Genomic DNA, 23,076 nt, shown 5'->3' on the forward strand with positions numbered 1-23,076 from the left:
CCCCGCTGTCCCGGGGCGGCCTCTGCTCCTCCTCCGCCCCGCCCCGGCCGCGCGCGCCTGCCGCCATTTTGGAAGCGGGCAGGAGAGCGCTCGGCCTGTGGCGCCGGCGGGTGGCTGCGACGGGCCGTCGTCGCTCCGTCTCCCTCCCTTCTGCCGCCGTCTCGGTCCTGGGATGTGTCTTTTCTGTGGTGGCCGCTGGGCCGGAGCTAGTGAGGGGCGAGGAGCCCGGATTGGCAAGGGGGTGCAAGGACTTTGGGGGGGGTAGGCTGAGGAGGGCCTGTGGAGCGGCAAGTTTGGGAGTTAGGAGGGCTTCTGTGGGCAGGGAGGAGGACAGCGATTTCGTGCAGCCCAAGGCAATAGTTTGGGCTCCCAAAGGTTGTGACTGACCATAGGGCATTTTGGGAGCAAAGGTAAAAGGTGCCTGCTCTTCAGATAGCTGGTAGGAGACTTGCCAAGCTACCCTCCAGAACCCTGTCTTTTGGCCCTGTGGGCACTGTCGTGGGTATAATGGTGCTTGGAGGCAACTGAGTTAAAATGACTGATGTTGGCTGCGGTGGAGCACTGCCTTCCTAAAGTTGGTGTTGCTGCAAATCAAAGCCTGCTTTAAAAGTCCAAGGCTATAGCACTACTGCCTGGGCTCCTGCTTCTCAAAGGTTCTTATAACCCAGTACCAAGGTCACCAACAGCAGATGCCAAGGAAAACCAGGACCTTCACCACAGAAAGGCACCTAGCCTTCAGCAGCTTGGAACTGAGATTTGCTTTCTATCATTAGTTTTCAGTGCTAAGATGCTTGATGACAAGCCTGTCTTTTTCCTTTCTGTTACTTACCTAAACTGTAAATTTCTCCATTTTTTTGTCTCTTTGTTGCTTTGAAGTAGGCTGTTCCTTTCTGATACAGCAACAGACCTTATAGACTTTGCACCTGGGGACTTCCACTCATCAAATCCATAAATCTCTACATCTAGGAGTTAGTGTAATAATCTGATTAGCAAATAATTGACTCTTAACCTCTGTTATGGGTGAAGGGGCAAGGTCCCTGTTTTCCTGCTGAGGTGATTATGATATATTTTTGCCTTGTTGTTTCTCAGTTATTGTACAAGGCCCACAGATGCCTCTCACTATTCTGATGCAAGTGAAAATGCGTTCTTATGGTGCTGGGCTGCCACAGAATTTTCACCTGTAGAGTCCCTGTAAGGTCTGGAAACTTGGCTTCTCGACTCCTCTTCTCCATACTGTTGTCAATTCCCTTTGTTCCAAAACCACCAGCAGCATTATGTGAGGAACTTTTCATGCTCTTTTGGTGAGAATCTTAACTTTGATTTCACTCTGGCTGCTGGGCTGTGCTTGGGGGAGAGATGCCCTGTGAAAATTGGCAGACTTCAGCAGGAGGTGTGCTTGCAAAGGCTCTGCCCTCTGAGGGAGGGGGCTGAGTCCAGACTATCTTTGAACTGTAATTATTCCATGCCCTGTTTTGATTTCCTGCTGCTGTACTAACAAATCCTAAGTATGGGTCCATGACAAATGATGTCAGTAACAGCTATTGTGCAAGTGCCTCATTGAAAGCAGTTGACCCTATGTATCAATAGCCAGCAGTGTATGCTGGCTGCAACAGGATCCTCTTCATTGCCCCCTTTCTCAGGGCTCTCACCATACACTGGTCAGCTGCAATTTGAAGGAGCACAAAGTACGCGGTTAATTTGCCATTCAGAGAGGTGACAAAGCCACAGGAGAAAGTCAGCTGTCCCTCATAAAACAGAGGACTCCTCCTCTTCCTCTCCTGCCCCTGCTATCAAATCTACAAACTGCTGTAGGATGGTATAGGTCTTTAGAAATTACTTCACAGTCCTGCAGTCCCCTGCAAATGCAGCAACATTAGTCACTGGCTAGCGTATCCAGAGCTCTTCCCTGTGTACTTGTGCAGATGCATATACCCAAGTTTGGGAGGGGGAGGGGAAAGTTTTGAGCTTTGCATTGTGGGTCTGAATATGGTAACAAGGTTGTATATCCTGTCTCTTCAGGAACTGCCCAGCAAGGACTGATGGGCTGGTTGTTGCTCCCCATATGCTGCTTGTGAGGCTAGGATCAGGATACCATGAGAGTGAAATGGATGGCAGTGGGTTATCGGAAGTTGCTTTTGAAGAGGAATGGATGTGTGAAGAGTCCCCTGCAAAATTTCTGGTGCGGAATCACCCCTAAGACACCTGAAAGCAAGATACAGCTGTATTTAATCCACTAGGCAAAGGGGAATACCTCCAGTGAATTAGGAACACCTTTTTTTTTTTTTCCTCCTCTTTTTTTTTTTTTTTTTGTGACTGTGTGTTAGCTGGACACTTTGGGGTTTTTTATTCATTTAAAGCTGTGAATAATGTTTTTTTCACATGAAGTACTCTGCTGCCTCTTGCAGAGATTTGTCGAATCCTTGCCTCTGCGTTTGTTCCTAAAGCTGTTTGCCAGTCTACTCAGGCCCTCCAGGTAAGGAGGAGATGAGAGTCCAAGTTTTTCATCATAAAAACAATGTAACTTAACACCAGGCAAGAAGTCTGAAGGGGACATAGATGAAGGTAGGAGCCACCTGAGGAGTGTTCAGGCTTGGAAGAGCTTGCTGATAGACCTAACAGAGGACTTACATTAAGGGTGCCTGACCCCTGGACGTAGGAAGTAAAACTGTTCTGTGATAATCTCATAGATACAGAACGGGTAGCAAGATAAGAATTGCAGGGGATTGGGGCAAGTGATATCAGTGAGAGAGGAAGGGGAGCACTGTGGGTTTCGAGAATATGGGTACTGAGTCTCTATTAGGTGAGACATGAGCAGTATTTGAAGGTGCTGGGAACATAAACTATAGGTTTTAGCAGAGCAGGTCAACGTGCTCTGTTCAGAGCTGTTACTGTACTAAACCTGAACCACTGATGTGCCAATGGCACTGCGTACTCATCTCCCATCCCAGGAGCCAAGCCTGGGGGGGGGGGGGGGGGGGGGCGGGGCTGGGCTAGTTATGCTGGGATCTGAAGCTTCCTCTCCACCTGAAGTGGTTTTCCCGAGTTCTTGCACAGATTGTGCTGGTTTGATTTCCACAGTGCAGGGCATGCTGAAGGTCTCAATGTTTTAGCCAGCCAACTAGAAGTGCACACAGCCTCCTTCCTGCAGGAATTCAGGACCCAGCTGAAATGCCTGCATGAGCCTTGTTTATCAGGAAGAAGCTTTGTAACCTTCTGTAGCAGGAAATAGGCAGTGTTGACCTCAAGGCAGTTTAGTCATTTGATGCTGTGAAGGTTGGTTTTTCCCTGGGAAGACTGTCCTGTTTCTTGAGGAAGGCCTCTGAGTAACAGAGATCCATGCATGCGGTGGATTCAGGCAGTATAGTTGACGCAGCATAGGGACAGAGATACGTGATGCGCACAAAGGCGGTATTGCAGACCTTGGCTGTAGCGCAGCAGGTTGTTTCTGCGCCACAGCTGAGGGGGGCTCCATTAGGGCAGCTGTGACTCTAGCCAATACAGAGAGTGTTCAGAAGGCATTAGGTTGGCACTGAACAGTGGCAAAGCGCTTTGAATGTCATTCTCCACCTTCTAAATTTCTGGATCAGTATAATGCTAGCAGGTATCACCGATTCTCTGTTGGCATTCCTGACTTTATCCCATGGGTTGTTATCACTTATGCAGGACTGATGTATTAACAGCAAGTGCTAGGGGCAGGTAAGTCAGGTTTGTGGTATGGGATAAAGCGGTCTGTGATGTGGAGGTGCAAAGGTTAGGATAACTGCCGTGCTGCATGATGTGAGCCTGACTTTCTAGCCGTTCCTTAGGCCTGGGGACCAGGAGTTGCTGTCTGGCATGGATAACAAGGAAACTACTCTCTTTTTCTAAAGCTTTGCATAGATACTGAAAAGATCTGGAAAAGGTCAGTCTCCTTAGTATCTTATGAGTAAGGCCTTGGAGAAGAGGGTCTATGTTGAGCTAGCAGTGCGGTGCGGTCTACACAAAAACTAGTGATCATGAGGAAGGCTTTGTTGTTTTGTGGATTATTTTACCAATTCTGTGTCCTTGGGCTTTGTGCAGAGCAATTTCTACAGCTGAGTTGTCTGGGCTGCCAGTCATGGAGAATTTGAGACTGAGACCAAGTGTCTTGTTTGTCCCTTGGACCTGAAGGACAGTAGATTGGACATCTGGGTGACAGACCAGAAGGAAAAACAAAAGGAGATTGGGAATCCAAGAGTGGAACAGCATGGGATTTGTGGGATCCAACACAGCCCTCTCCATAGAGTGGTATCTGTTAATGACCTCATAGACGGTGATGTCAGTACAAACGTGCTGGTTTCAGCAGATCTCGTGAAATGACAGAATGGAGATCTTTGACTTTGGGGTTGTCTATAGTCTTCACAGTTGAATCCAAATTCTGGCTTCAAAACGCTAGAGTTGGCCACAGTCCACTTCATTTCTGTAATAGCCTAAGGCAGCTTTTAATAATTGACCTTGTTTTCACAGAATCATAAAATAATGTAGGTTGAAAGGGACCTCAGGAGATCATGTGGTCCAGCCACCTGCTCAAAGTGCAAATAACTCTTCTTTTATCGTCCTAAGATAAACCCAAAATCCATTTCAAGCAAAGAGCGAACGTGCTCCGTTTCCTTCAGCCTGCAATTTGGCAGTGATGAGCGGTGAGGAGTCAGCATTTATAGCGGGAAACATTTAGGCAGTCTTATGAACAGGTATTATTATTATGAGATGTGTTAAAATTATTGCCTAGCTTTTAGGTCTGGGAAACTGAACCAGATTGTAATTATCTTCCACACAGCAGGGACAGAATTATTAATCACCGTACTCTTGTACGGCATAAGCTATGCTCATATGACTCCAGTGACACTACAGCTGGAGCCTGGAACACAGAGTTGTCCGGTGTGTTGAGAGCATAATAGAGCAGCACAAATAGGACCTTGCATTCAGGTTACAGGGCTAAAAGCTTAGAAAAGGCCATATTTCACTTGTAAACCAGGTGTACTTTATCCAGAAACTTATTCTGCCATTTATGAAAACACTTTCTAGGAGAGAAATTCATTTTCACCTGGAAGGATTTGAAGAGAAGCAGTTAAAAGAAGTAGTTTTTCCCTGTAGAAGTTCTCTTAGTAGAGAAAGAACATGGATAGGGAGAATTTCTCCTGGTTGTACGTCCTTTCCTCCTGCTGCCTTCCCACGTATTCAGGTGCATAATGTCCCTGTGGCAACTCTGAAAGATGTAGAAATAGAAAAGAAATTCTAAGCTAACCAGCTGCATATGTTTGTTCCTGCTTTTAATCCTGCAGTCACGTTGAAAAGTACATTCCACACTTTATATTTCCCCTTTTTCATTCCTGTCTCTTACCGATCCCATTCTTCTTCCTTGCAGGTTCTTTATGCGCACATCTCTCAGGTGTGCGTTGCCTTGTCACTTGGAGTGGCACTCATCTCAAAAAACGCTGGGATCTGCAACCTTCTTTTGAGAAAGCCATCGTAGGTTCCCTTTGTAGGCAGTGAAGCCCAGAAGGCAGTTCAGCTGACCAGATTGGAGTAGGTTGAACTGTGCTCTGAATGCCTTCGCTTAGGTCTCCAGGTAAAAGGGATGCAGGGTGGTCTCCTCAGCTGCAGAGATCTGTGTAGTAATTCCCTGTATGTGGTGATGAATGTGGCTTTATTCACATTTAACCAGGTTGCTCGGTTTCCTTGCTCTATTCGCAGTAAATATGCTGCTTCAGCCTTTGAAGATGTCTTCAGCCATGTAGCGGTCATTCCCAGGAGGGACAGTTAACTCATCCCTCGTAGCTACAGTCTCTGGTGGCTATCCAAGCTCTCTGCACTAAACACAAAGCTAGTCAGCAGCATGTGACTACTGATTTCCTTCAATCAGTGAGCGCTGCTTGGACTACAGCATCCCGATGGAATTGCATTAGAGGCTTCCTCTGTAAGTACTGTGCCTTTCAAAACTGCTTTCCAACAGCATACTGAACGGTATAAGCAGAGAACAGAGTTTTAGCAGGCAGTCAGTCATCAATAGCATCCCGCTCTTAAGCTGAGGTAATGATCACTGGTTTGAATATGCCTGCATTTCCCCCAAGAGCATGCAGTTCTGATATGTGAATGCAGGTATGTATATGTGTGTAATTACCCTCATCATGTGCAGCAAAACCAGTTGAACAGCATGTTTATAGAAACTGTCCTTAAGAGTGATTGCCTCTTGAAGGAGCATAGCTCATATAAGAGGAGTGGGACTGTCTCCAGCCAGCCCTGGGAGACGATGCTGAGAGCATATTGAAAAGCTGTCTTCAGCAAAAGCTTGCCAGTTTAACAACTCTGTTCACTGTTCCTATTGCACAGTGGGCTCTTTGACGCAACAGAAAGAGCTGCCTTTTTTTTTTTTTTTGCTTCCTCTTAAATCCGCCTGGCCAATTTAAAGCCTGTGGATATTTCTTCCCCCTCAGGGAAAGCTTATGTGAGGATTTTCTTTTTTAACAGTTTATTCCGTGAAACCATTTTTTTCTTGTCTGCTGTTAGAAAATGTTGGAGCTGAACACAAGGCTTTCATTGCAGGTCAGTGGATGAACTCTTGACCAAAGCATTTAACATTTGAGTGTAGCTTTAGCAAGCACTGTAGTTTGTGAGGAAAAAGCAAGTTAATAAGGTTGTATCATGTGAGCCCATGTGTGCCTACTACTGGAATAGGAATCTTTTCAGGTCTTCAGTGACTGAGTTCTGTGCAAATGAATTTACTGTCTTTCTTTTGTACACAAATGTACTGAATTAATATTTTATTGAGAATTGAGGTGACATCACAGTTATGTCCATATTATTTAATTCCTGAATGTCTCTACTCCCTGAAAATGCAATAAACCTTACTGTGATTTTCAAGTATAAAGTTTTTGCCTTTTTATTTTGCAAGGATTGTCTGTTTGAGTTATAATTTTTTTCCACTTCTTTTCAGCACACTTTACTGGGAAGCATGTTACTCCTGGGCATATGCTGTCTGCAGGGAAGGTAGTCATTTGCTATTTTTTTTATTTCTTCTTAGATTGCTATCAAGGGAACTAAGAAAGGATGTAGACATATTGTTAATGTCTCGCTTCAAGCTGTATTTGAGGTAAGGCAATCTTTCCCTATCTCTGAAATTAGAATATGAAGTAGATGCAGTATTTCTTTCACTTATAGTTACTAAGATTATCCTGTTGCTATTTGTTTTTCTTGTTGGTAAAATGTGAATATATTTGTCACACAGCTGTTCCTTGTTTATGTGACACTTAAAATCCTGTATTTTTATTTCAACAATATCTACTACATATCTGCATGTTTCTATTAGCTCATGTACCCTAGATCAATGAGAGATCATTTTTGTAATTGCTTTGGTTTTCCCCTCTATTATTATTACATTAAGCGTGTGAGAGAGTGGGTTTCTTGCCCTGGGTAGGCAATTCTTATGCAAACTTTGTAAAACTGAGTTACAAATTGTTTCCACTGTGAATCACTTTCCTTGTAAGATGACGACTTTTATGGTAATGTTTAACTTGAGTAGAATTGTTTTCAAACATACACAGTGCATTTTTGGTGTATTCTTTTTTTAACAGCACTCCAAAATAAAATAGAAAAAGAATGATTCATATCAGGCTGTTTATTTCCTTCTCCACTTAATGTTGCCTGTTATGGGAAGTATATAGCTTTGAAGGGTTGAATCATTATTTATGAGGGTCAGTACAGCTGAAAGGTGTCACTGCAACATTGACCATATGTAACCGCATTGAAAATGGAATTTGTATGGGATACCGCTGTTGGTGAGTTACGATTAGTGCCTGGGGAATTAGAAAATGCTACTTCTTGTTTATGTTTCTTTTCAATCAATTTAAGGACTTGCCATTCAAGGGAGACTAATTTTTCTTTTACCCTTTTCTGTAGCAAGGTTACGGTTTTTATAATTCAAGATTTTGACACATGCTTTCTATAATTTTATTGTTATTTAAATCAATCCATCTGAATCTTTGTGACATCTCTTACAAGGGGAAGCATGTTTTAAGGCAGACATGCTGTACTGCAGGTCCAGAAACATTTTTAATTTAGAAAAGTGTTCTAAATCTATCTTGTTTGGCTCCTCACATCTCTGAAACTGTTTGTTGTTTGAATTCCAAATAGTGGTGGCTCCATTCAAGAGATCTGTCTTTTAATGGTTTGTTGAGAGGCTTTGCACTTGGGGTGGAGCAGGGAACGATACAGGGTAGAGTTACAAACCTACAGTAAACTATGTTTAATCTTATAGAACAAAAATATTTACTACTATAAGTATTTATAATACTCAAATGAATAAATTCATTAAAAGGTGGTTTTAAAACCCATTGAGGCTTAACTTTCTTTCATCAACATCACACCAAATCTTCTTAGCATTTTCTGTCATCTATTTTTGGGAGTTATAAATCCATATCCTGTCACAGTGCAAATACACAACTTATGTCTGCACTTATGTCTGCAACCTGTTTTTTACTGTCAAAAAAAAAAGCTTATTCCCTACTGTTGAAGTTTTCTCAAGTTGAATGTGCCTTAAAATTAAGCAGTATAATAAATTAATGCAGTCTTTATCTAACGCATTTTCTGAACCCTTTTCTCAACAAATTAGATACTGTCTCTGATCCACCATCACTGGCAGAGGGTGTATTGGGTTGCATTCCTTCCCTTCTGATCTCTAGTTTGTGAGTAACACCATGATGTGCTGACGTTTCTACTGACATTACTTTGCCGGAAAGCATGAATGGGGAAGGAGGATAAATGATGTGGGTGCCTTGGTGTGTTCTTTGGGATCTTTCCAGTTGCTTTATGCTGCAGTATCTTACTGGATTCCAGCCTTCTTGCTTACCAACGGTTCCTGGAAGGTATTTGTTTCTCCTGACGTTTGTGGTGCTAGCTTTCTACCTAGCCAATGTAGCAGAGCTTGTGGCTTGCTGTATTTCTCCTTGCATGCCCTGAACAGTGTCAGGTTAACTGTGTGCTTTTTTTTATTACCCTAGTGGCCTGGTCTATGGATTGCCATACCCTTAGCAGAGAAAGGCTAGCTGTTGTCTAGTTAGTCTAAATCATGCACAACTCAAGCCAGGTTAAGAGCAAATGCAGTAAGAACTTCTATTTGTAACAGTTACAATAGGCAACACCCTTAGAAACACTTATGCAAGATATAGACAAAAAATAAAAGGCAAAAATGCTTAATCTATTTATACCTAGCTTATATGAAAAAAGTTTATACCCCATCCTACTGATTTGATCCTCTTCTGACAAGATTTTCTTGTTTGCACGTAGCTTACCTTTCAGGTCACGTGTTGGAAAAAGCCCGTTCACAAGCCTCCATCAGTTTCTCCCTTGATGAGAGAAAGCTCCATCACACCATGTCTTTGAGAGCACACCTCAGGCCATTTTCTGATTCTTGAGGAACCTCTCATTTCTTATTCAGTCTTTTCTACAAAATTTTTCAGACAGTGCAGTGTTAGTCTTTCATCCCCAAACCCATTTCGTTTTTGTCTATCCAGACAAGGTGTCATCATTGTTCTAATTATTCCATTATTAGAGACTGAAAGATATCCTTATTAGTGTATGCGTTACCTTCTCGTACTTGACTGGTTAGTCAAAAAGGGAGTAAATCTCTTCACCTCCCTTTGGGACTTAGTTTTCAGAAAAAATGGCTTCATGGTGAGCTGTATTCTCTACCAATGAGTATATTAACATATTCAATGTTGTGCAGGGCTCTGACTGGCTTTTTCCTGACACTGAGACAGAAGGTCGGTTGTCAGAAGATAGCACAGAGCTGTGTGTTACTGTTTAAGGATGGGCTCGCTGAAGTAGGTGACAGGATAGAGGACTTGGAGGGCATAAACTGAAGAGTTTAAGGACCAAGGGCTAGAAAGAAATGGATCTGTAGTGCACTTGGCAAATTGCTTTTGTTTTAACTCTTCAAGGTGCAAATATTTCACCCAGATTACCTCGTAATGGGTGCGTTTTAGACTGAGTGTGCAACTGCAGTCTCTGGTAGGGCCTCTCAGCACTGTTATAATGTTACTAATAAGGAGTCATGTCTGAAGTCATGTCTTGGTCTGAAGAGAGGCCTTTGGCAGAATGCCATGCTGCTGGAGGGCTAGAGTGAAGCCCGGTGGTTTTGCTTATTCGTGCAATTGAGTGGGACCCTTTCATTGTGACTTGATTGCATTTAGGCTCAAGAATAAAGACTTGGATAAAAATACCACACACTGAATGTCTCCCACAGCCTCCAGGGAGCTTGACCAGCTCTATAGCAGTTGTCAGCATCTGCTTCAGGAAATGCCATGAGCCTGTTGATCAAGCTGAAAGAACTTTATTCCTTGTGTTCTACCTCAACTGCAGCAAAACATCAAAAGTTAGGGCCTTAATAGCAGGTTTCCACTTGTTTCGGTTCATTAACTACTCATTTAGGCTACAGCTATAGGTAGTAACTGCTCAGGGGTACAGAAAGCCTGTCTTCTTGTTTCACACCTTCATTAGGATACAGAGGCACGGCAGCCTGGTCTTCCAGGCACTGTGTTTGGAATTCTTGATTGTGATCTTCTTTGTATGGATGCCTATTGTTAAGTTTCTAGTGACTGGAAGGCATTGGAGAAGTCAATGATGAGGCTGCAGAGACTCTGCAGGTTTCTTTTGCTTTTTTCTCAGAAGTACTGATTTTGAGTCCGTGCTTTGAAGGGTCAGCAGTGCAACCACTTCTAACTACATTTAACTACATGGGCTGATAGAGAGGATTGTGGATTACTTACATTTCCTCTGTATATTGCCAAAGGCAACCCAGACCACTTAGCTTCTTGCCTTTACTAGAACCTATGGAAGAAATGTAACATTTAGTTCTGTAAAATTAGTACTTTTCCTTACACTGAAAGCAATAGCTTTTTTTTTTCCTTTTTTTAAAGGCACAAGCTTAACTCCTCAGTTTGAGAGCAGTTACAGTTCTGGATTCTGTTTTCTGGTTCGTCATCAACAGGTTTATGGTTTTTAGGCTCAGTTGTAATATGCTAGCTCTGTTCTATGCCAAGCACCATTAAAGCCAATGGGAGTGTTCTTAAAAGCACATTAGCATTAAACATTGTTGAGATGTTCAGTCTGCCCTGAACTCCAAGAATTTGCAGTTCTGCTGTCCCACTGAAGCCATGTAGCCATTCTGCCGGTTTAATTGGTGGCCTGCTCCCAGCTCAAGAGAAGGGTCCTGCAGAGGTGGTATGAGCGTAGTAGGGACAACTGGATTGCATGAAGTAACGCAAGCATCCAAGTAAGTTCATTTTTGCTAGTGATGTCTGTGAGCTAGATTGGGCAAAATCTAGCAAAGATGATGGGGGAAACAATAGGAAAAACTTTGCAGGAAGTGTTCATCTTCAGTAGCAAATGCAAGAGGTGATAGCTTTCTTTTCCAAGTCTGTGCCTGTGATGAAGTGGGTTACCCCTCTGTTTACATCAACAGCCATTGTCTTCATGTTGGATTGCCTTGGTAAGAGAATCATAAACCAGTCACTTGGACATGGCCATTGTCCTCCTATTCAGAAGAATAGCAGAACAGTGATAGAAACTCTACTGAAGTGAAATCCTGGGGAAAAAATTTTTTTTTTCCTTTTTCTTCTCCGTTGTGTGACTGAAAGTGGTCCTGCAATTTACTGGCAAGAAGACACGGAACAATATGCACTCCAGCAACCTTGGAACAGTGTGCAGATACCCCTGGGAATTATTTCTACTGGAGAGGGTTGAGGCAGCAATAGGTTTCTGGCTTGCTATTTCTGCAAAACTTTTTTTTTTATAGCTAAAGCTATAAATAGTTGACAGTTCTTAAACTGAATAATCCTCTCTTCCTCTTCAGGCTGAGAAACTGGATCAAGATTTTAAAGCCAAAAGCCTGTAGCCAGATATCCCTATTAATCATCTGTTTGTAATGTTGCTCAGATTTTGAGGGAATTCTCTTACTGTTCCTCTTTTGTGTATGGTGAAAAGACTCACCCAGAGTCTTTCCAGTGGGCCAGTGGCAGAACAAGAAGCACAACTTAAGTCTCCTGCATTTCAGCTCAGAGCTCTGCCTGCTAGATTATATTCTATTGTATAGCCATATTTAGAAATTAGAATCACTTAATTTTCAAAACAGTTGAGCCATCTGTAACTCCAGCTGGTTTGGACACAGTTTACTAAGTGATCACTGCTTTTGAAAGTTGGGTTGATAAAGGATTACAGGGTAAAATATTCAAACCACAGGAGTTACTGAATGTCCAAAGGGCTCCCAGGCACATGCGCTAAAGCAGATGGCTTCAGTGACTTTCACATGTTAGAGCAGCATTGGTGGTCACTGGTTTGTGTTTCACTCACATCTTTTGCTGGGATGTGAATGATGAAAGGTAAGATGATATTATGTCACCTGTACTGTCAGTTCTGCTATGACGGTGGTACTTCAGCTACATCTGGGAGGGCTTACAAGGCAGAACATTTCAGTCTTAAAAATGGGATTTTTAGTCCTTATGTAATTTAAGATTTTTTTTCAGCCTTTTTCCCTGTGAATTTACTTCAGAGAAGATACCTGTGAAAGTGCTGGCCATGGTGATCATAACAGAATTAGGTAGAGTTGCATGTGCCAGGGATCAATGGTAATCACTCCGAGTCAGAACAAAGGGGCTTACAGTTATGAAGGATGCATTGTGTGCATTTTTATTTTTCACCTTTTGTAACCAGTCACCCAACCCCTGGTAGGGCTGTAGATTTCCACTCGTCCAGTCCAGAGTATGTCTATATTTGGGTTCTTTGCCTTCATGTATCCTACAACTGATGCTTTCGTTAACATTTAGGATGGTCACATAGGTACTGACGTCCTCCACGGTGGAAAACATTGAGTTGATTTGATTTGGAAAGGAGGAGCTTTACCCCGGCACATCAAAGAGTCTTCCCTATATGCACTTTTAATGTGGAGCCAGTATTTAAGAAAACCATTCCTCTTCAGTTAGAATAGTCTGAAAATAGAGGTAACAGTTTTGAAGCACCCTTTGTACAGGAAACTTTTTATTATTTTATTTGTGAGAAGGTGAAGCCTCTTGATTTCAGGGAAGAGATTTTAAATCAACTTTTGGAAAACTTGTAAAAAGCTGTTAGCAAAATACACAGTAGTGTGTATTGTTAATCAGATTGCCTGCACTGTTTTTTTTTCTCATCAGACTGCTATTAAGTAAAAAAAATTACCTGAAGGGAATACGTAACACACAAGAATATTGACTCAAATCCTAGCAAATTGAAACAAATATTTTAGATTGATGCACTTATTATGAAAGTGGTAGTTACTAGCTCAGAAGCTGATGCAGAGATTTGTTTGAGCCACAGGGATAGAAAACAGCCTAAAGAACATGTCACTTACCTTCCGATTTGCAGCACAGTGTAAGGTGATCCTATGAGATAAAAGTCAGTCATGAAGTTTTCTCATGCTTAATTGAACCAAGTATATATATTTATGAATGAATTAATAGGCTATTCCACAAATATCCTAGCTTTCTCTCAGAATTGTTCAGGAAATGACAAACACTTATGTAATGTTAAAGGAATGAAAGGAAAATTTCTTAGCATTGGAGAAGGGGAAATAAAGCTTCACTCTAAAATCCTTAGGAACTAACTATACTAAGAAACTAGATCACTGCAAATGTAAAGTACATGCAAAAGTGTGTTTTGAGAGCATATCTCAGAACCTCTTAAAAGTATTGTAATGAGTCAGTAGCCCTAATTTTTAGATGTGACCAAAAAGAGCTTAGAACTGTGTGTGCATGTATGTTTGCATTTGTCCAAATGTCGTTTAAACTTCCTTTTTCTCCCTTGATTCTGGATCTGCCTTTTGCTGGCAGCCAGGTAGAAGAAGCTGAAGAAGTTTACTGTAACATCCCTTGTTTGCCAGCAATTCCAGGGAGTTGTATATGTGCCAGGAGGGCCATAGCCATACAGGATGCCTGAATGTGCCTTGTACTCCAGCTGCAGGGAGTATGTGGGAAGCAGACCACTTCGTTTCACCAGAAGCACCTCTTACGCTGGGGTGCTAGTTATTCTTGGTTAGCACAGGTGGGCAAGTGAGCCATGTCCAAGGAAAATGTAGGCTTTTTTTAGAGATTTAAGGGGGGCATGTTACAGATTTTTTCCAGTTAGTGCAGGGCTGTAATTTTCTTACTTTCTTTGCAGTTCATATGCTTGAGTTGGTGAAAACAGGCTCATCTGGTGGTAAAACTTTTTGTTTTTCTAAGGTAGTTCTCCATTTCTTATATTCTGATTAGAATCTTTTTGGCTATGAACTACTAAAAAGGTCATAGCTTCAGAGTCCAAGCCAAAGAAACTTGGCTGGCAACTGCTTAGTAATCTTGTAAACCTATTAAACCTCAACAGCAAAAGAGACGCAAAAGTCTAGATTAGAGTTAGGAATTAGGATTTAACAAATTCTCAGTTTCACCTCTTTCCTAGGATGACAGCCTGTAAAGAGCTTTTGAAAAGGCTTTGCATCTCTGTTGGAAACCTCTGGCATTTTACTGAAGTCATCTTTATTTGTTTTTTAACCCCTATCCCCGATACCAAGGATTTTTCATTTGTTTGATGTAACACTATGATTTTACTTTCAGGCAACTCTAGCATGCCCTTTATGTGGGTCACATATTCCTCCTCCTCTATACTGCTCTAGGATTTCCAATTATTTCCATATTCATTGAGCTCAGTCACTACACAGCCAATCGAAACAGGCAGGCTGCTCAATGTCTTTTCCATTCCAGGAGTAACTTAATCAGGGAGTGACTGCATTATTTTTTCAGAGAGCTGAGTTGTGCATGCCAGGTGATCTGCAGTGGAGGACAGCATCATTATTAAAAAGGCTTAGGCATTTCATGCCATTTTGTGCTTCTGCTACTTGTAGTGCAGCTGACGGTACTGTCTTGATGTTTTTTCTAATATGCATGATTCAAGTGTAATCAGTTAGAGGTGGTGTAGAAACAAGGATGGATGAGTCATGGGACTGTATTTATATTGTATGAGATCGAGTTTCAAAGCTGTTGGGTCCTGCGAGATCCTTAATCACTGCCGTATTTGTTTTACAGAAGTACTGGTACTCACAGAGCAGATTAAGTCTATTTCTTTAGTTTCCCTCTGGAGTTCCATCTTAGAGTTTAAAAATCTTTAATGGAAGTTTGATATTGGTACGTTCCCACAGAAATATTTCAACTTTCGTAAAACAGCAAGGGAGAGAATTGGCTGTGAGGGGAAAGTCTTCAGGGAGTCCTTGCATCCATTATAATCGTCATCTTGGTTGGCTAATGTGCTCTTCTCCAGACAACCAGAGAGAATAGGCGAGCCTTTGCTGTTACGGGGAACCTTAGGTCCATGAGAATTTCCTTCCACTGGGAAGAGCTAACTGGATATTCCTTGCTATCAAGGGGAGTCCAAGGAAAGGGTAAGCTCTTTTCCAGAGTTACCAAGGAAAGAGAGAAGGTGGGGGTGAGACAGACCAGAGTCCTGGTGTGGTGAATATCTGTGCTGTGCTAATTTCTTGTGGCTGAGCACTATTATTTAGGTGAACATCAGCTAAATGTTGCTGCATTTTTCTTTGGAGTCCCCGGGCCAGATTGTGAGCTGTTGGGCATGATTTCATGCTGGTGGAATCGCACCCAGTCAGCTGAGCATCGCCTGCCACTGCAAAACTGTCCTCCTCAGTAAGACTTCCCTGCTGCTTCTTTTAAGAGTTTTGTTTTCACCTTTATTTTGTCTTAAAAAAAAAATAAAATCTGTGAATTCAAAGAATTAGAACCAAATTGTGTCCACAGTTCCTCTCAGCTGAGTATGCACCACCATTAAAGTGATTTGTGATAAAATTATCTGATTCTTGAAGAAATCTATCTAACTGACATTTTAACCTTTACAGTGGCATGTTAAAAGCGTTCATGTTGGTATAGGCCTCTTTAATTTCTTGTTTCCTCACTGCAACCGTTATGGGCAACTCCAGTCTTGGCACTTTTTCTCCCCTTTGTATTTGAAGTAAATAGGCTTTTTCCAATTAATGTCCACGATAACATACCCAGTGGGGTGGGAAAAGCCCCCACCTTCTGGAGGATTCTGATATTCCACACTGAGACTTTTGGAGAAGTAGTATTCAGCATATTAATAATGGTGCTAACTCTTACGCTGCTAGGGTGGGATTTGGATTGTCAAGTTCCAGATGTCTTTAAGTTCAGTGTCTAGTTAAAGTGCTTGACTGGGTTTCCATGACAGCCAGTGAAGAGAAGAAGCCACAGAGAGTGATTTCATCTTAAGTACATATCCACTTCTGATTTCTTTCACCATGTTATCTAAATGTATAATTACAGTGTGCATAATCATAATTGTCTTTGCTACAGTTGGAAATATCAAGAAGACAACAGTGAAAATTACTTGCACAGGATCATATTGCCTCCAGGAAGGAGAATTTGCTTGCATAGGCTGGTGTTCAGTCCTATAACATAATGATGTATGTATCTGTCATCTACGAATTGATCAGGGCTGTCTTCCAGACCAGTTTACAGACCCTTTTGCCCTGGGAAAGATGTTGAAACCTCCACATGGTGACCTAGAAAGTACAGTAGTGTTTTGGAAAGGCTCTGATGTGCTGCACACTAGTCACCTCAATGCAGTGAGAGAGCTTTTGCTCTTCCTTACTATGTCCTTTTGTGTTTGCTCGCGTGGGGCTTTTTTCAAGAGAGGGCTTATTTCCAAGTGTGAGGGGCTGTAGTGTAATCTTTGCCTGCTGAATGACACAACTCTTGAGTTGTTGCTCCTAAGCTTATGGTAGGTACTTTCTACTAAACTTCTGGTCTTTTTCATTGAACTGATTTGTGTGGTCAGTAGTAGCTCAAGACAAGCATTTCAGGTCTCTTAGGACTGAAGCAACAAAACATTGAAGTGTGGTTTTGATCTGAAGTGAGAAAAGCAGGCAAGAATTATTCACAACTCTTTACTGACAGTTTCTATTACATGGGGCAGTTTCCTTTGAGTTATGCCTGTTTTCTGGCTAAATCTTTAATTGTTTTCCTCAGAACACTGTGTCTTTTTCTTAATTTTGGTCTTTTTTTTTTGATGGTATTGCATCTTGCTGGTGATCCAGATCAAAATGAACCTTTCACTTAGGCTCTTCAAGTGTGTGTTTCAAAATAGAAGGGAAGCATTTCCAAATTGCATTGTTTTTCAGATCAGAAAGCAGCTAGGACATCAAAACTTATCAGTAGAGAAGGTGTGTTGCGATTCACAGGGGAAAAACAGCAGATGTCTCTGTGTTGTGATACCGAAGTCAAAATTAAGGCCTCAGTCTGCATTTGATTCCACATAGGCTGCAGTTGAATTGGATTTTAGCCAGTCTCCCAAGCTAGAACTGACATGAAGCTGCTTTTGCTTTCATGCAGCACAGAGGTCCCAAAATAGCTGTCTTAAAATTAATCCAGACGTGGCTCAGGTGATACAGGAGATGACACAGAAGTGAAAAGCTTCAGTCTTGCCCAGTGCATAATTCATCTAAGTCTAGGATGCCAAGCTGGCTTGCAATATCACCATTGTGATATATTGACACCATTGTCAATACTGCACTTTGTGTTCTCATCTCTTGAATGGTCCTATTTAATGCTCAGAAATGTCAGCTTACACTGAAATCTGGTTTTCTGGTAGGTCCCAGTGATTACAGTTTGACTCCTGCTGAGACAGGACAGAGAGCTGTTGTATGTCGGTATTGTTTCAGCCTTTTTGGTGCTCCATACTTTTTGTCCTCATAGCTGTCTCCAGGACACAGTCCTTCATGCTGAACATCTGCGTTGGTCCAGGTTTTCACCAAGTGGATAGCCTCCCTTTTAGGTTGGCCTAAATCATGATGTACTTACCACAATAATTTTCATGTTTCCTGTAGCACTTCAGCATGTGCAGTCTTGACAGCCTGTACTTCATGTCTCTTTCCAGGGTTTGTTTGACATCTCCTATTTTTTCCTGTCTCGATGTTTGATTAACAGTTTACATAACTGTACTGTGATGCTAATTGCATTATCTATGAGTAATCCAAGGCATGCAGACTGACATTTGATTTTCAGTGGTGTAGTAACTGGGGAAGAGATCTGCTTCATCTTCACAAATATTCCATTGAGATGCAATGTATATTGTCATACGTTACCATTGTAATTTGTGCAAGGATAGGCTGGAAAGCTTTTGAAAGGTGGAAAATAATAATCGATTCCTATGAAGTGATGTTGGGGTGCTTGGCAAAGCAGTGCAGGTATGTGACAGGGACCTGGACTCCCACACTGTGGAAGGAAACAGAATGAGGCTGACACAGACCGAAGAGGTAACACTGATAACCTACAAGGAACTGGGAAGTTCCTGGAGAGGAATCTGGGTTCAAGGTTTTTAGGGATGGTTCTTGTTCCCAGATGTCCCAGGAGCTCAGTGAGGAGTCCAGAGTGCTGAGTTGAGGTTGGCTTTTGGTCACAGAGCAAGTGCAAATTCACGCCAGAGAATTCCTCAGAAAACGATTCTTCCAGATGGCTTGTGGGAGATATCTAGGCTATGCTTTGACCTTATCTTTCAGGCTCTGTTGCTGCTCACCATGGCAATGGGAACATAAGTGGGGAAATGCTGGTGGTAAATAAACACTGATACCTTTGATTCAACTGCATCACTGGACAGATGGCTAGGAGTCTCTGAAGCACAGAGCTGTGGGTCCAGGAGGGAGATAGAACAGTCAGAAGTGTATGGGGAGATAGAAAGCCAGATAGCAACACCTGCCTAAGGTCAGAGGGAAGGGCTAAGCTTTGTAAGATGAAGATAAGTAGGGATGTCTTTTCTGACTCTTAGGTTTTTTTCCTCCCTTGGCTTATTAAGTTTCTGTGAACAAATAAAAGATGTTCTCTTTCTGATGTAGCTTGGCTGAGTCACTCCATTTCATAACAGTCACAAGTGCCCAGAAAGTTTGCTGTAGCTGGATTCAGGCCCATTGGGACTTGCTGAGATAAATATACTTAGAGGAAAGAGGGCTGGAAAGAGCTTCCTAACCCAGCCTGCCCTTGGGAAGAGCAAAAGCTGAGGGTCCCTTAGTGGTAGAGGCTACACAGGGAAAATAAGAGAGTCACTTGAGAAAGGCTCCCAGTCTACTCCTCGCTCCTTCATGAGAAGAGGTGTGGTTCCAGTCCAGGCCCTGTTGTGCTCTCTAAGGCTCTCTTGATGTTCTCTGCAGATATGCACGTCTGGAACACATGGGGGATTTTGTTTTTGTTTTTTTTTTCCCCAAATACATTGCAGAATACAAGCCAGCTGATACAGCTGCTTCCCTTCAGCAAAACCGCTTCAAACCATGTCGAGGTTTTGTGGCTCTTTGTAGCTGCAAACCTACTCGCAGCCGATTTCTGCACATTGCATGTTGTTTAGCAGCAACGTGATTCTAAGTAGTTCCCACAAACGCCGTCATCTTTTGTCTCCACTTGTTTACTCCTCACTTCTTCCTTCTAAACATGTTTTTCCATCCCTTCAGCAAAGCAAAGGGAGTTGTGTGTCCCCAACACGGGTATGTCAGTGCCAGACTGGAGGAATGCTTGAGGACAGCACAATCTACAATTTAACCTAGTCCTTTGTTTCCTAGAACGAAGGTTTCATGTTGGAGCATGTGGTTTGTGTTTTCACAAGCCTTTGGCTTGTTTGCATGCGTGTGGTCTGAGCGTTCAGCACCTGAAAACCAGAGCCTGTAAACAGCCTGCCACATTAGGAAATCTAGGCTGTGCTGCTTGTTTACTTTGAGTATAAATGTCATCTTGGCAGGCGATACATCTAGCCTCTTGCATACACAAAGTTTGTAATTTGATTGCTGAGCTTAAATGGCATAGGCGTGGTAATGAATTTTAAAGTTTGTGTTTCTGTTTTTTAGTGACTGTGCACACATGATGCGAAGGCACAAAGCAAGTTGGCGTTCTTTGAAGCTGCTTTCAGATGTTCTGTTGCAGTGTATGTGTTGAGCTAATCAGAGGGATTTGATGTTTTGAGATTGAATAGATGAATTAAGGAGGAGAAAAAATGGTTATTGTAATTTTCAATGAAGTTAGGGCATGGACTGGTCTAAATAATGGCTTCAGGCTGTGGCATCTTGTCAGATGGTCTACTTCCAATGTTTATTAATAGCAGTTACTACTACTGTACTGATGTTTTGGACGGACGCAACACTTTACAAAGAATCAGTGCCAAAAAAACAGATTGCGATTCATCAATTAATACTGTTCTAAGCCTTGGAAAGAACCTCAATATTTTTTTCCTTTAAAATGAAACTAAAACTTCCATAATAAATCATTGTGACATTAGTAGTAACTTATTTTTTCCATTTAGCTTATACATAGATAACTCTGTATTTTTTTCCTCCAAGTGTTTGGGAAATAAGACAAATCCGAAGTGTCCCGATGCCTGACTAGATTGATGGCATTCCAGAATAAATGGGAAAAATTATTGAGAAAGTACATGTTTACAGGAAAAAAGTAGCAAAGGGTAACTAAATGTATCCAGCTGTAAGGCTCTGAAAATGGTTTTTGTGTCATGTCTGCTGTGCTTCTGAAATCTGCCTAGGAGGCATAAAATCAGAGGTGTGAAAAGGTTTACTTTCCATCACTACAGCTGACTGTTGTTTTCAGTAGGAAATTATAATTTGTAAATTCTTTCTCATTTGATTTATCAGGAGTTACTGAAGTCATCTGCGTGACTTCCTCATGTTATCTGACAAAGGTTAATAAGCTGTAGTGTCTGTGTTCTTGATGTTAGGTTTCTTTGAATAGTGGGATAGAGGCACTTTGTGCAGCATATTTTATCTACATCACGGGAAAGTGTGCCTGATGGTTTTCTGTTACAGTAGAACTAGTGCCACCTGTTACAAATGTTCCTCTTCTAGTATCATGTCATCATTACCTTAAGTCCTTGGGGAACTTCTCTTTTCCAAAGGAAAAAATTTCCAGTGACCATCCCAGTAATATCCTTTTTGTGGGATGACTTTTTTTTACATGTTTCCATGTCTCTCTTTAATGAAATGCAAATTCTAGCTCTGCTTTCACGGTATACCATCTCCTTTCAGCAAGTCCTTTGTTTCAAGTAGCCTGACTGTGCAGTGTTTTAATTGTGTGAGAAACCTCACCTAGGTACATTATTGCTACACTGGTGAAAAAAAGTGGTGTGTCCATTAGAAAGCTTTCTCAGTGCTCCCAGTGATGAGTACAGTGTTTCTCAGCTGAGACTGATCAGGTATTTATAACACCAGGAAATGGGCAGGCTGGGGTCTTTAAAATCATGTGCTTTTGGTGTAGAAAGTTTTTAAACTGAACAAGCCGGGCTGTCTTCCATGGATATGGTAGAAGCATTTTTCTGGTCACTTTGTGATTTTTTTTTTTTTTGACAGCTTTGCAGACTGAAAAGGATGAAGCCTGAGAACTGACCTGCCTAATGAATATAGCCTGCATCCTGTGATGTAGTGCCAAAGTGTGGATTTGGGCTGAGGGAGTGCTGTGTTTTGCCAGTGCTTTGGAGCATGAGCGGTTGGACTTTGTTTATATCTTTGCAGGCCATAAAGTGTGCTGCTAAGAAATGCTCTATTGCATGAGCCTCTAGTGGAGTGTGTTCTCAGGGAATGACTCTTAGCTTGAATGACTCTGGAAAAGGAGGCTGCCTAAAAGCAAGTCTTCCTACCCATTACAGTGAGTTGTCTTTACTTTTGCCTCCCATATCTAGAGGGACCTCCATGCGCAGTTCAGCATCTGAGGAAGCTGCTTCTCATCTGCTCCTCGTCTCTCTTTAGACAATGAATCCTTTTTTTCCTGTGCTAATGGATACAGAAGGGCCCATCCTATAACTGCAACTTGGGTTTTTTGTCTGTAGCTGTACTCCTTAAACCACAGTTTCACACTTAGAAAGGAGAGTGTGCTTGGAGGGAGTGAATTTCATGGGGCATCTCCTCTGGAAGTCAAGGAGGAGTGGGTAGAGCCTCCACCCAGCAAAAGGTGCACATATCAAAATAGTGATCCTGAGGGTCTGCACTTGTTAAAAGCAGGAAATGCAAAATGATGCTGTGAGATCCTGACCAAGGTATTTGCCTCACATCTGCTCCTCAAATTCCTTCTCTCTGCCACTGTGTGACAGATTCATGTGAAATTCCAGATCTACCAACAGCTGAGGGACCTTACTGTGTTGCTGCAGTATGTGCACAGTATTTAGTTTTTAGGCTTGTGATTTTGGAGGCTAAGACGAGATTCTGGAGGAGTCCTAATTTCAAGGTATTTATCGTTTTCTTACTCTTTTTTTCCTCTGGGCTGGAGCCATAGTTTGTACCATATTTAAAGTTTCTGGGCTGATAGCCAGCACTAATATGTTATTTCAGTAGACCAGCCAAACTGGTTCTGCTAGGGCCTCTGAAATGGCCTGTGCATGTGTTAGGGAGAACGAAGAAGCTATGGGCTACTGTCTGGTATTTGATGCCTTGCTGTCGCAATAGGGCACCCAACTGGACCTGACTTCTACTGTGCAAAGTGTTGAACAGTAAAGAATATCGTTGTTCTGGAGAGGTTTACCGTGTTGAGATACAAAATGGGAAGAAAGAAGACCTAAAGAGTGCTCAAAGAGTCTAGGAATCTGCGTAGCTTTCATCTGGAGCAGACCCCGCTGCCTAGGAGCCTGACTGTTCTGAAAGGAATGCAGTGAGACCCCACGTGGCGCAGTTGGCTCTGACATCACTGATAATGATGGCAATATTTGCTACTCAAAGTTGGGACAAAATGGCTTTACTTAACCATCTGTTTGTAATAGATTCTCACCATCTTTTTCTTTTATCCACAGATTACTTTTATATCCATATGCCACATTTTGCTGTTCCAACAGCTTCTCAAAGGATTGCTATTTTTAGACCTGTAATAATGGATGTATGCATGACTCCTCAGCTAGCAAGCAGCTTGTTAACTCGGATTGGTGCCTAGTTCTTGCATTTCTTATATTTCGAATCAGCTAGACATTTTGAGGTGGAATATCTGGGATCAAGCAGAAGCAGGTGTA

The 23,076-nt window shown here is 42.1% G+C and overlaps 1 protein-coding gene across 14 annotated transcripts in view; it reads left to right on the forward strand.

Annotated features, from left to right (window-relative positions):
• The first annotated feature begins 74 nt into the window (after window positions 1-74).
• CSGALNACT1 (chondroitin sulfate N-acetylgalactosaminyltransferase 1) overlaps window positions 75-23,076 on the forward strand; it is a 51,654-nt gene continuing 28,652 nt past the window's right edge. For 2 of the 14 annotated variants that reach the window (XM_087735891.1, XM_087735895.1), the window contains exons 1-7: window positions 76-1,301; window positions 2,020-2,179; window positions 2,406-2,473; window positions 5,384-5,587; window positions 5,713-5,935; window positions 6,487-6,561; window positions 6,953-7,108. The gene's annotated coding sequence lies outside the window, so the exon portion shown is untranslated. The other 12 variants (XM_087735898.1, XM_087735894.1, XM_087735903.1 and 9 more) reach the window with 10 other exon arrangements.

This window comes from Nipponia nippon, unplaced genomic scaffold, assembly GCF_047370975.1.
Source record: "Nipponia nippon isolate SJK-2023a ecotype South Korea unplaced genomic scaffold, ASM4737097v1 scaffold_6, whole genome shotgun sequence".
NCBI lineage: Eukaryota > Metazoa > Chordata > Aves > Pelecaniformes > Threskiornithidae > Nipponia > Nipponia nippon.